General features: G+C 38.4%; 1 long non-coding RNA gene across 2 annotated transcripts in view; it reads right to left on the reverse strand.

The window, feature by feature from the left end:
- LOC123940861 overlaps positions 1-12,581 on the reverse strand; it is a 128,103-nt gene that overhangs the window by 63,724 nt on the left and 51,798 nt on the right. For both annotated transcript variants that reach the window (XR_006818104.1, XR_006818105.1), the window contains exon 2: positions 1,755-1,862. This is a non-coding gene — a long non-coding RNA (uncharacterized LOC123940861). The remainder of the gene's footprint in view (positions 1-1,754; positions 1,863-12,581) is intronic.

Here is a 12,581-nt window from a genome sequence, read left to right on the forward strand (position 1 = left end):
AGACCTTCAAAAGGGAGATAAAAAATGCATGCAAATAACCATCTTATAGAATAAGATTATAATAAGTGACTTGAACACATACAATATAAAGCTCAATCAGAGTATTTCTTCCTTTTCAGAACCCATAAGCGTGAAAAGAGAGAAATCACTTCTGTTTTGTCCCTTCAGGGTATGATACTGCCAAATGTCTCCATTCCTATTCTCACTGAGTGCATGAATGGATGAATGAAGAAAGGGATGAAACTGACTGCTTACTTTGTGCCATGTGCTGTAAGGATGATGGAATGGCCTTCCTATTCATCTTTCTTTGGTTTCTTCATGTACTACTTCTCAAATGAACTGGCTGCCTGAGAACCCGACTGATAATGAAAGCGAGCCCTGTACTGGGTGGATAGAGACTGAGAAATGCAAGAGGCATGTAAATAAGGCCATTAGGAAATACCTCTTTCCTTCCCCGTGATGGTCTACAGTGATATTATACAATAGAAATTTTAAAATGAGCATATTTGTAACTATACATTTTATAGTAGCCAGATTTTATAATCAAAACAGATAAAATTTATGTTAACAACATATTTTATTCAACCCAATAATCTACAATACTATTATTATACCATGTAATCAACCTAAAAAAATATAAACAAAATATTTCACTTTTTTGTCTTTTTGGACTACTGTCTTCAAATTCTGGCATATATTTTCCTCTTACACACATCTCACACTTCCTGTGTTCAGTAATCACAAGTCACTAGTGACTACTGCGTTGGACAACACAGGGCTAAATAAAAAAGCAGAACAAAGGAAAAGCCTAAATGCTTTTTCAGCATTTTGAGGGAAGGACTCTTGTCTCATTGCGGGGGAAGCCTGAAAATTATTTTCTCTGAATTTTAATGAAAAAATGGAATTGTCAACTCAGGAGCCACTCCCTTCTCTTCTTCTAGCCTCTGAGTCCTACAGAACTGAGCAGAACTGGGACAGTCTTCTCTGCCTAGCCAGTAGACAGGAGCAGCATCTGTTGCAAGGATAACAAAGATGACCACTATATCTTGCAGGTGATAACTGCTTTCGTGTACAATATCTCACTGAATCATTTTAATCATCCTGTGTAGCAGTCAGAGGAAGCATTACTATCCTCATTTTACAAATGAATGAAGTTCAAGGAGATTAAATGACTCCACAGTTAGTATCCAAATGTTTTGACATTTAATCTAGTACGTGTCCCACTAAATCAGAGCTGCCTGATGAAAGAAAATTATATTCTGTATATATATATAACAGAAACATGGATATCTTTTCTTCTTTAGCAACACCCCCCAAAAAATCCCCCCCAAAAACAAAACCCATGATCACTTTACAAATGTAATACACAAATAACCTCTTGTCCAACTGAGTTTGTAGCTAAATTTTTATATATTTTTTAAGTTGGATATTGTTGTTTACTTTAGCAATTTTGAACATCTGAAGGTTGAGAGCAAGTTAATACATTACAAAGGCAAAGATTTTGCGTTGGCCCTGAAGTGTGTTGCAATCATTTTTGTCTGGGAAAATAAACACAAGAGGATCAGCAGCATGTTTGTTATATGAGATGCTGGCAGAGTCCCAGGCCCCAGGAAGTTGGCTTACCTACCAACAATACCTCCCTTTCAGGCAATGCCAGCTGTTTTATGAGAACATCTGAGTGTCTGGAAGGGCACTGCTCTAGTCAGCGCGTCTGAACTTTACCACCACCATGTAGGGAATTACAGCACTCCTACCATCTTTTGATGCATCCTTCTTCTGACACGGTGTGAAAAACACTGTGACAGAGGATAAAGACCGTTCACTCCTCGAGAATCAGAATTCTGTCCTTTGAAGACAGGTCCCTAGAATAAACAACATTCAATATGTTTATTGCTATCAATTTTAGAAACGCAATGGGCTCAAGAGCCATATTCACATTGATCTGTTTTAACTGTGCATGTTTTTTTCTGCTCTACCCAACTGTGTTCCTATTTTTATTCTTTTCATTCCACTCTGGAGCTGCTTTGCCTCCTACTTAGCCACCAATTATACCCATTCAAAATATATGATTTTTTTCCCTCATTCATTTTAGACCTACTCTCTTAGTCCCCAGCTACTCCTTCTCTTAGTTAACTTTTGACAAATCATAATGAAATAAATTTAGCTAGTTGTGCAGAACAAGAATCACTACGAAACTGGGATGGTCCAGGAGCATCTTAAAAAATCATTTGACTAGTCCTCAAAATGTGGACAAACTGGTAAAATCCAGCTAGGAGACAGAGCATCCAGCCCATCTCATTCACAATAAATCCTCTGGAGTTTCCCAACAGCCGCTGCAGAGATGCCAGGAATGGTGATTCGCTGACTAAAGTGCTGAGTAATGAACCTGTGCCCTATTTATACACGGTGCACTGAGATTTCCTTAACAGTCGGCAAATGGGAACACAAAGGGAAGACACCATGGCCCACTAAACCACTCTCATTGTGTAGTTTATCACTCAGATCTATCCCTTCCTTCCTCTTTAGGAAATGGGGGTACATAAATAAGTAATATAAAACTTGCAGAAAAATATTAAAATATCCAGACACTTTTGTAGCAATCAGCGTTTTTGCCTCAGTGGCGGTAAAAAGCATTCTTACCTCCCTAATAATCCTCTCTCTAGAATTCCTACATTGAACCTTGCACCCAGTCAGTGTGGCAAATATCTGCTGGGTATACTCAAGTAGTTTACTAGCTAACTTTCTTTAGAAATTTTTTAAAGATTTTTTAAAAAAGGTTTTATCTATTTATTTGAGAGAGAAAGAGAGACAAAACAGGGGTAGGGGCCGGGGGAGGGAAAGAGAGAGAGAGAGAAAGAATCTCAAGCAGACTTTCCACTAAGCAGGGTGCCCAGCGTGGGGCTTGATCTCACAACACTGAGGTCATGACCTGAGTCAAAACCAAGAGTCAGACGCTTAATCAACTGAGCCACCCAGGCGTCCCCTAGACTTTTTAAAAAAATAATTTACCGGCAAATTTGGAAAGTGGTGAAGCTCTTTAGCAGTTTAGGGTTAATGTTACCAAGAACAGTCTGCTTCAGAGGAACACATATTGGAGCAAATATACCCTCACTCCATCATCATCTGCACAAGTGTGCACCCATGAGAGAACAGAAATTTACTGGAATTACATCCTTTGCTAGTGTAAATTCTACTATACACTAATAGTTCCTCAAAAGACACAGATGCTACTAAGATATTTCATTGGTAAGATTCTTTCCTCTTCTCTGTCGCCTACATTTAAGGTTTGAGTGATTTCTCTTTCTAGGGCCACCCCATAATTTCTTTGTTGGTTAAAAAGGTATTAACATTTAAAGCATCAAATTCGATGGCTGGAGAACTGGCTAACTGACCCAAGTGCTCTGCCTTTCTCAATCCCCATATTCCCAACAGCATTTATCCTCTTTTCAACAGGCACCTTAAGAGGTATTTTTTTTTTTAAGATTTTTAAAAATATTTTTTATTTATTTGACAGAGAGGGAGACAGAGCACAAGCAGGGGAAGTAGCAGAGACAGGGAGAGGGAGAAGCTCCCCGCTGAGCAAGGGAGCCAGATGTGGGGCTCAATTCCAGGACCCTGAGATCATGACCTGAGCTGAAGGCAGTTGCTTAATCAACTGAGCCACACAGGTGCCCCTTAAAAGGTATCTTAAAAGTATCTTACTTGGGGGGTGCCTGGTTAGTTAAGTATCCAACTCTTGATTTCAGTTCAGGTCATGATCTCTCCACCCCCACCCCATCAGACTCCCTGCTCAGTGGGGAGTCGGCTCAAGATTCTCTCTCCCTCCCCCTCTGTCTATATCTAAAATTAATAAACTTTTAATAAAAGTATCTTATGTGGGTTTAAACGCAAGAGTATCTGCAAACACTGGTATGGCTTGTAAATTACATAGAAGAATAGCAAGAAAAATGGTCCGATTGTCTATATAGTCTGTTCACTGGCTCGGTTTCAGGTATTCTGTCTGAAAGTGCATACACACATTTTCCCAGAAGCCATCATCTACCACTTCTTTTACTGTTTTAATAGCTCGCTTCTTGGAATCTTAAACACAGACACACACTGGCAAAGTTCTTGGTTTCAAAAGAGTTGCTTAGGGCGATTGTATTGGAACAGATGCCAAAACAGTAATGATCTTACCTCTAAACACCAGAAGACACTGACACACCCTCCTGCCAGCTCTTCTCTGCCAAAAAGACAGGGAGCGACGAAGCTCCCTGAGGAAGAGAGAAAGAAGCTATTGCTTCATTTTATTTTTTTAAAAGATTTTATTTATTTATTTGAGATAGAGAGAGAGTAAGAGAGCATGAGCCCAGGTGAGGGGAGGGCAGAGGGAGAGGGATAAGCAGACTCCCCTGAGCAGGGAGCCCAATGCAGGGCTCCATCCTAGAGCCCTGGGATCATGACCCGAACCGAAGGCAGATGCTCAACCAACTGAGCCACCCAGGTGCCCTTACTGCTTCATTTTAAATGAATAGGGTTTAAAGTTATGAACTAGAATGAATTAAGAACATAAAAATTATTTTTCAGGGATTAGTAAAATATTAAAAATATAAAATAGTAAAATATTAAAAGATCTGACAGGGCCATGAATCTTTCTTTTTTTTGTCATCATCATATAAATTAATTATATTTACTTCGTATAAAAAAAGGAAACATAGAGAAGCATAAAAATCATTAAGATACCTCACAACTGGGCGCCTGGGTGGCTCAGTTGGTTAAGCAACTGCCTTCGGCTCAGGTCATGATCCTGGAGTCTCGAAATCGAGTCCCACATGGGGCTCCCTGTTCAGCAGGGAGTCTGCTTCTCCCACTGATCTCTCTCCTCTCATGCTCTCTCTCTCATTCTCTCTCTCTCTCAAATAAATAAATAAAATCTTAAAAAAAAGATACCTTACAATTTCACTTCCTAAACACATAAACATTTAGACTATGTGTGTTTGTAAACACATATACACATATGGATTCTGACATAGACATATAGACAAATCTTTCTTAGCCAAATGATATCATAAATTATATTTTGTTGTACAAATTGCCTTTACTACTTAACAAAAAATTATAACTCACCAGGTCAGCAATTAAGTATCTACTACATCACTGTTAATGGGAGCATAGGATTCTTTAATGTGGTTACACCATAAGTTATTTAGCAAATACCCTACAGTTGATGGAATTTTTTCTGACTTTTATAATCATAAGCAATTCTATATGAACCTACTTCTACATATATTTTTCTGTATGTGTCTGATTAAACTTTAGGGTAAATTCTCAGAACTGTGATTGACAGATCAAAAGTAATGTTTATTATCTATTATCTATCTATCCATATTAGTGTTTAAATAAATAAAATTCTAAGTTACCCTGTAGAAGAAGAGTGCTAATTCATATCCCATCATCAGTGGATGATATCTCTTTTTCTCACAAGTTTGCCATCATCTGGAAATCGTTTTCAGAAAAAGGAAAAATACAGAGATGTTTCCAATCAGATAGGCAATAATTTGTATTTCACTACTTTCAATGTCCTTTATTTTATGAGTAAAGTTGTGTGCTTTCTATATGCTTATTGACCACTTGTATCTTTTATTATTTGAATTGCCTTTACCCTTTTCTGATTTGTCTCTTCCTAACTGAATTGAAAGGCCACTCTTATTACACAGGTTATTAGAACTTTGCCAAAACTATTGCAAATACTTTCCCAAGGTAACCCCGAGTTCAGATGTCCCCTAATTTGGCGGGGGAAGTGGGGAGGGGGAATGAGACACAGTGTCCAAGTAGCATTCCTGTATTTTGTTCCATGCCTCAGACTACCAGGATGCATGAGCTCCACATGTCTCTCCTCCTCTTAAAAAAAAAAAAAAAAATCTTTTCACGCAAAGACCTTACTGAATGTAACTATAGAGTTTTCATAGGTTAGATGGAAAAGAGATCCTTAGAGAAAAATCCCTAGTGGACATGTCTGTTCTTATTCATTATCAGCTCTATTTGGGGCTGAAACCAGGAATGACTTGCAAATAGCCCGGTTCATCTCTACTTGCTCCCTCAAACTTGTCTTAATGCTCAGTCAAACAAAGGCCCTCCGGTTAGGAAAACTCTCTCTCCTTAGAAGACAGCTCAGCAATCATCTCATTTTGAAAATGCCCTTTGGGGATATCATGTCTTGCCCAACTCCAGCAGTTTATCAGACTATTTCTTCCAATCTTTTTCTGCTGAATCTCCCAAGAGTATTAACTTTTCTTCAACGAGTTTCTGCAAATTTTTTGTCAGTTTTATTTCTAAGTATCTTCCTCTTTGCTGCTACTACAATTGGTAATTTCTTACCACCACATTATCTACCCAACTATTCTTTATATATAAGAAAATGATTGATTTGTGTACATTTTTGGGTGAAATCAACCACCTTACTAATCTATCTCATTGTTGTAATAATATTCTCTTACTTATCTGATTCTCTTAATACATTATTCTCTGCCAATAATGATTATTGTGTCACCTTCTTTCAAATATATACCACTTAGTACTTTCTCATATGTAATTACATTAGTCAGTACATCTAAACAGGGAGTTTATGAAGATGAATTCTTCATCTGTCATGATAAAAATTACAAAGCTTCCACTAAAAATGATGTCAGTACATCTAAACAGGGAGTTTATGAAGATGAATTCTTCATCTGTCATGATAAAAATTACAAAGCTTCCACTAAAAATGATGTTGGGGGGCACCTGGGTGGCTCAGTGGGTTAAGCCTCTGCCTTTCGCTCAGGTCATGATCCCAGCGTCCTGGGATCAAGCCCCGCATCGGGCTCTCTGCTTGGCAGGGAGCCTGCTTCCTCCTCTCTCTCTCTCTATGCCTGCCTCTCTCCCTACTTGTGATCTCTGTCTGTCAAATAAATAAATAAAATCTTTAAAAAAAAATGATGTTGGCTTTAATATGTTGTATATATACATGCATATACAATTTTAATGTCAATGTGAACTTCAGGACTTCATCAAGATCAAAAGCCCTGCACAGCAAAGGAAACAGTCAACAAAACTAAGAGGCAATCCATGGAATGAGAGAGGATACTTGCAAATGACATTGCAGATAAAGGACTGGTATCTAAGATCTATAAAGAACTTCTCAAATTCAATACCCAAAAAACAAATAATCCAGTTAATAATGGGCAGAAGACATGAACAGACACTTCTCCAAAGAAGACATACAAATGAGTAACAGACACATGAAAAAAATGTTCAACATCACTAGCTATCAGGGAAATACAAATCAAAACCACAATAAGATACCACCTTACATCAGTTAAAATGGCAAAAAAATAACAAGGCAGAAAACAACAAATGTTAGTAAGGATGTGGAGAAAGAGGGCCTTCTTACACTGTTGGAGGGAATGCAAGCTGGTATGGCCACTTTGGAAGAGTATAGAGATTCCTCAAAAAGTTGAAAATAGAGCTACCCTAGATCCACCAATTGCACTACTAGGTATTTACCCCAGAGATACAGATGTGATGAAAAGAAGGGACACCATGTACCCTAATGTTCATAGCAGCAATGCCCACAACAGCTAAACTGTGGAAGGAGCTGAGATGCCCTTCAACAGATGAATGGATAAAGAACCGGTACATATATACAATGGACTATGACTCAGTCATCAGAAAGGATGGATATCCACCATTTGCACTGACATGGATGGAACTGGAGGAGATTATGCTAAGTAAAATAAGTCAAGCAGAGAAAGACAATTAATTATCAATGGTTTCACTCATATATGGAACATAAGGAATAGCACAGAAGACCATAGGGGAAGGGAGGGAAAACTGAAGGGGAAGAAATCAGAGAGGGAGACAAACCATGAGAAACTCTGGACTCCAAAAAACAAACTGAAGGTTTCAGAATGGAGTGAGTTGGGGGGATGGGGTAGCAGGGTGATGCGTATTAAGGATGGCACCTATAGTGATGAGCAGTGGGTTTTATACGCAACAAATGAATCTCTGAACACTATATCAAAAACTAATGATGTAGTATATGGTGGCTGACTAAACATAATAAAAAAAAAAAGAAAATTTTAATATCAAAGAAGTCTTACCTTTGGGGCATCTGGGTGGCTCAGTTCATTAAGCAACTGCCTTGGGCTCAGGTCATGATCCTGGAGTCCCAGGATTGATACCCGCACGGGGCTCCCTGCTCAGTGGGGATTCTGCTTCTCCCTCTAAACCTTCCCCCCTCTCATGCTTTCTCTCTCCCTCTCTCATTCTCTCTCTCAAATAAATAAAATCTTCAAAAAAAAAAAAAGAAGTCTTATATTTTCCTATTACACTGATGGCTTGGGTTTCTTATTGGTATATTTGTTTTCTTTTTTTCTTTCTTTTTCCTTAATTAAAGAAGAATGTTGGGGGGGAGCTCAGTGGCTCAGTCGGTTAAGCATCTGCCTTCATTTCAGGTCATGATCCTAGAGTCCTGATCAAAACTTGCATCAGGCTTCCTCCTTAGAGGGGAGCTTGCTTCCCTCTCTCCTTCTGCCTCTTCTCTGGCTTGTGCTCTCTCTCGCTCACTTTCTCTCTCAAATAAATAAAATATTTTTTAAAAGGGGGGGTACACCTGGTTGGCACAGTCAGTTAAGCATCTGCCTTCCGCTCAGGTCATCATCCCAGGGTCCTGGGACTGAGTCCCCCATTGGCATCCAGCTCAGAAGGGAGCCTGCTTCTCCCTCTACCTGACACTCCCCCTGATTGTACTCAGTTTCTCTCTCTGACAAATAAATAAATAAAATCTTTTAAAAAAATCTTGGATTTGTCAGAATTTTTAAGATATGAGTACAAGATTTGTCAAAGGCCTTTTTTAGAAAAATTTTTAAAAGATTTTATTTACTTATCTGTCAGAGAGAGAAAGAGCAGAAGCAGAGAGAGCTGTCAGCAGAACAGGCAGGGCAGGAGAGGGAGCAGCAGGTTCCCCACTGAGCAAGGAGACATAGGGAACTCCATCCCAGGACCCTAGGATGGTGACCTGAGCTGAAGGCTGATGACCAACTGACTGAGCCATGCAGGCTTCCCTGTCAAAGGCCTTTTAGATACCAGTCTATTGATCCACACCAAATTTGAATTATCATTAAATATGCTTAGACAGCCATTTGCAGTGACATGGATGGAACTAGAGGGTATTATGCTAAGCAAAATAAGTCAATCAGAAAATACAGTTATATGATTTCACTGATAAGTGGAATTTAAGAAACAAAACAGAGGACCATAGGGGAAAAGAAGAAAAAATAAAACAAGATGAAACCAGAGAGGGAAACAAACCATAACAGACTCTTAATCATAGGAAACAAACTGAGGGTTGCTGGAGGGGAGGGGGATAGAGGGATGGAGTCACTGGGAGATGGGCATTAAGGAAGGTATATGGTGTAATGAGCACTGAGTATTCTATAAGACTGATGAATCACAGGCCTGTATCTCTGAAACCAATAGTACATTATATGTTAATTAATTGAATTTAAATTTTAAAAATGTTTAAAAATGGGGAAAAATATGCTTGGACATGCTCATGCACTGTTCATTCTATTTTACTGATCTATAAGTCATTTCTAATACCAATACCATACAAGTTTATTTATTGAGCATTTTGACACATTATAATTGCTAATGACATGAGTTTCTTTATTTCTCTAAGGTTTTCTTGGCTAATGTGGCTCAATATTCTAATCATTGTTTATATTGCTATCATGTAGATAGTAAAAATTAGTAAAATAGAAAATAATACAAAACAATATGGGATACTTTGATTTAAAAATTATTTTAAAATCAAGTACCACAAATTCTAGGGGAAGCAGAAATCAATATGAGTTTAAAAAGTGATGGGCAACTTCATAAAAATATTTTTTTTTCTAGTTAAAGAAGAAGATAGGAGAAGGGGAGAGAATTAATTTATAGGGTGATGAAGAAGGCAGATATGATAATTAAGGGTTATTCAGTTTAGGCTGAAATATGTTTGTGTAGGAAATCACCCTTGTTCCACTATGAGAAGGATGTCTGTGAAAAAAAACAACTTGTTATTTAGCCAAATAGTTACCAGAATAAGAACTGAGGAATTATAGTACGATAAGGAAATAAAATCTAATGCAATAATGATACTGGGTCAAGGAAGAATGAATAAAAATTTTTAAAATCTTACAAAGTGAATAAAAGTATTACCAAACCAGAAATTTCCCGTAAACATGTTTTGAGTTATTTTCTTTTCCAAGGAGTTTATTGTTTTATTTAAATAGTATAAACCTCTGAAAACATCTAACATCATAGTGGTAGAGAGAGGTTGAGTGATTCCTCTAAGTTCTAGGGAAATGAGCAGAGATAATTATATGAATGAAGTTCAAAGGTCTTCACAATATGCTCCCCCATAACCCTTCCGTCTTTCTCATCCCAAACCGTCCATGTTACATTGAACTCCTTGCACTTCTCAGAATGCACCTCATCTTACCCATTCCCTGACTCTCCAGCATCCACCCCCTTTTCCTCTAAACACTTGTTCCCACAGTGCCGGCACAGGATTCAAAAAAATTCTTCCCTGTCCTGTACCGCAGTCTGGGATAAGCAGCATTCTCTCGGCTTCCATTGTGCCTCAGGCAAACCTCTCCAAATCCCTGGTTTTCTTGACGGTTCCCCTCAAGCAAGATACCATGAAAGGCACCTTCATTGTTCATTTAGCACTTAGTATATAGAGAGCATTTTTTTAAACTATGGAAACAAAAATTAACTCTTTTTAGAAAATCTTGAGATTCAGGGTGCAAATTCTTTACTGCACTTACTTTTCACAACTCAGTGAATGTCACACGACCGCTGCAAATCAAGCAAGCTCTCCTCTTCCTGTACTGTCTATAAAGATTAGGTAGGAGAAGGAGTCCAAGCCAGTACGGATCAGACGAAGGGAATCAGGGGTGCCTGGGTGGCTCAGTGGATTAAGCTGCTGCCTTCGGCTCAGGTCATGATCTCAGGGTCCTGGGATCCTGCTTCCTCCTCTCTCTGCCTGCCTCTCTGCCTACTTGTGATTTCTCGCTCTCTCTGTCAAATAAATAAATAAATAAATAAGAAGAAGGGAATCATAAAGTTGGAAAGACCCATGAAAATCATTCATCCAGGGGTTTCTAACCCTGGCTGAGCTTTTAATAAAATGCCAATGCCTGGGTCTTATCTCAAAGGAATCTGACCTAGCTTGTCTAGTGTGGCCAAGCAGTAGTATTTTCAGAGTTCCCCAGATGCTTCTAATATGCACCCAGGATTGAGAGCAACTGATATAATCCTACTCCTTCATTTCATTTTAGGAGGCTAACATGACAGGTAAAGTCACTTGGTTGGGTCGAGAGGAGACACAATGAAAATAACCACGGTGCCTCAACATACAATATAGTTCTTTTTCCATTAAATCACACTTAATAATAAATTATTTCTGTAAAGGTGAGGAAATAAACCCTGTAAAGTCTAATGATACTACATGATTCATTACAGAAAGAATGATGAGGAAATCAACAGATGTGTAAGAACCTACTTGCTTAAGATGAACACTATGGGTGAGATTAGCTGGACTGAAAGTAAATCAACCACCAGCTGCGTGTGGTAGCACTTCAAAATAAATGTAATGAGAAGCAATCTGAAGTAAGGAAAAAAAAATAAGATTCCAACTGCCAGGCAAAGGCAGATTCTGTGCAGGAAATAACTTGGCTGAATAAACAGAACTAGCTAAGACTAGATTATACAAATATGATTTATTTCTAATTCAGACAAAGCTGAACTCTACAGCAACTCTATCTACTTATAATTTCTATCTGTAAATCTGTTGCTGGTAATAAGCATGTATATACAGCTTTCTACAAGCAATATCCTTGACAATGAGAAATAAGAGGGCTTTCAAGTTCGCAGGAACTGAGAATGGAAACTACATAGGTGCAAGAGGTCAAATTTTTCTTGGATTTATCTTCCAAACTTAGAATATTTAAAAAGTTAATTGAGAATGACAATGAGGAAGGTCAATGGAGGAGACAGATTAATATTTATTGGCAGAGGAGCAAGGGACAGAGGGAGCAGGTGGTGCTGGTTCGTTTCCCCACTGCAGCTCCAGTCTCCATCCTCAAGTCAACTCTATTTCCAGATGGTCCTTCAGTTCCAAGACTCAAAGAAATAGTCTTATCCAGGATAAAAACTGCTTGCCTTATTGCTTGAGTTTTATTTTCATAATCATTTTATACTATTTCTCAACTTTTTAAACACATCTTTCTTCTTTCCAATTTTTAAAATGTATTTATTTGAGAAAGAGTGAGAGCAAGGGAGATCACAGGGAGAGAGGGAGAAGCAGACTTGCCACTGAGCAGGGAGCCCAGTAGGCTCCTGAGATCACGACCGGAGCCGAAGGCAGATGCTTAACTGATGGAGCATACCCAGGAGCCCCAAGCATAAATTTTTTTAATATGTGGTCATCATTTCTCAGTTTGTGATCCTGATCATATAGCTAATATAATTTTCCGCTCCATACAAACTTTTAGTATATTTGCCTTAGCTTCCTATTT

Source organism: Meles meles, chromosome 4 (assembly GCF_922984935.1).
Source record: "Meles meles chromosome 4, mMelMel3.1 paternal haplotype, whole genome shotgun sequence".
Classification (NCBI taxonomy): domain Eukaryota; kingdom Metazoa; phylum Chordata; class Mammalia; order Carnivora; family Mustelidae; genus Meles; species Meles meles.